Source organism: Diceros bicornis, chromosome 14 (assembly GCF_020826845.1).
Source record: "Diceros bicornis minor isolate mBicDic1 chromosome 14, mDicBic1.mat.cur, whole genome shotgun sequence".
Taxonomy (NCBI): domain Eukaryota; kingdom Metazoa; phylum Chordata; class Mammalia; order Perissodactyla; family Rhinocerotidae; genus Diceros; species Diceros bicornis.
This window is the reverse complement of record NC_080753.1, coordinates 62344812-62346331: the sequence shown is the minus strand read 5'-3', so window position 1 is coordinate 62346331 and position 1520 is coordinate 62344812.

Below are 1520 nucleotides of genomic sequence, written 5' to 3'. Positions count from 1 at the left end.
ACCTGGGGGCCTTGTCTGATTCTGATCAATAGGTCTGGTCTGTGTTTCTAACAAGCTCCCAGGTGACATGGATGCTACCAGTGTGGAGACTACAAGTTGAGTAGCACGGTCGTAGAGAAAATATTTACCCAAAAAATTTTATTGTGTTCATAGAGAAGGTACTAAAATTTCAACACCTAGGAAGTTACTTTATAAAAAGGAGTTATTTTGCTAGTTATTAGTACACTGGATTCAGCGGTGCCATACAGACACGCAGGTTATGCACTGAGCCGATGGGACAAGCCAGCTCGGAAATAGGCTGAGCTCTTCTCATCAGGTCTGGCGCTCCAGGACAGCGTTGTGTCTGCCATTAAGGGGAGACCTCCAGGCAGGGTTATATCTTTCCCAAAGAAGGGGCACATTTCTCCAGCTTGCACGTGTCGGGAGAGAGGGAGAATCTCCCTCTGCACTTTTCCTTAAGGTTCTTATGGCTTGGCCAAATAATTAACAAGACAGGTTAGCAGGAGAAAATAATACCAAGTTTAATAACATGTATACATGGGAGAAACTCAGAAATGAGCAACTCATCCCTCTGTCTAAGCTGCTTGCTTAAGTATTGTAGCTAAAGGCGAGGAAGGTGTTGGGGGTAGGTAGTGGTCTGGGACCTCAGAGGGCAAGAAGACAACTCACATGGAGATAGAAATGCAAATGTTTGCCTGACAACTCTTCTCAGGGTCATCTATAGATAATGTGGTCAGGGAAAGATAGAGTTTTTGATAAAAGGGGCTTGGTGCCTTTCCTATTGTAACCTCTATCGTGCATTATCTTTACAGCCATCATGATAATAACTCCTTCCTGAAACAGATCTTTTGTTTTAAATTCTTTAGGCAGTTTGGGAGGGGAAACTCAAATATTCTTCCTGAGTTCTCTGAGTCCTTATTGTCTTCAGCTCGAAATAATCCGCATACCAGAGTGGTGCCTCCTGGGGTAGCTTGCCCTGGGCACCATCACACGTATCACTGCATGGGCTAGTTGCAGCAATTATAGCAATTCCACTTTAAAGAGAAAATTTTCAAAGAATGGCATTAGTAAATTGGAACTCTCGGGGAATTAGTAAACAACAACAAAAAAAGTTGTATCTATTTAACTACCAGCATACTAGATTATATTTGAATCCCCCCAAAGCAGTTTATTTGCCTAAACATAAATGATATCTTAAAACATTTTTGTATTTTACTGCGTTCCTTGATAAGAAACTGAGTTAGAAACAGGATCAATGTGATTTCTCACACTGTCTGTCCACATGTATCTGTATGTATGTGTTTACGTCGATGGAGTTCAGGGCGCGCTACCCCAAACTATGGCACCTCAGTATATTGAACATTTTAAGCAGGAAGGTCACTTTGACTTCTACCCTCCGCTCACCCTTTTCCCTGAAACGGGTCATAAAACCCTCATGTGAGAGGTGACCTCCCTACACCCAGAGGAAAGGAGCATCCTTATGTCTTAAGACAAAAGGACATCAAGAAGAATCCTAATGA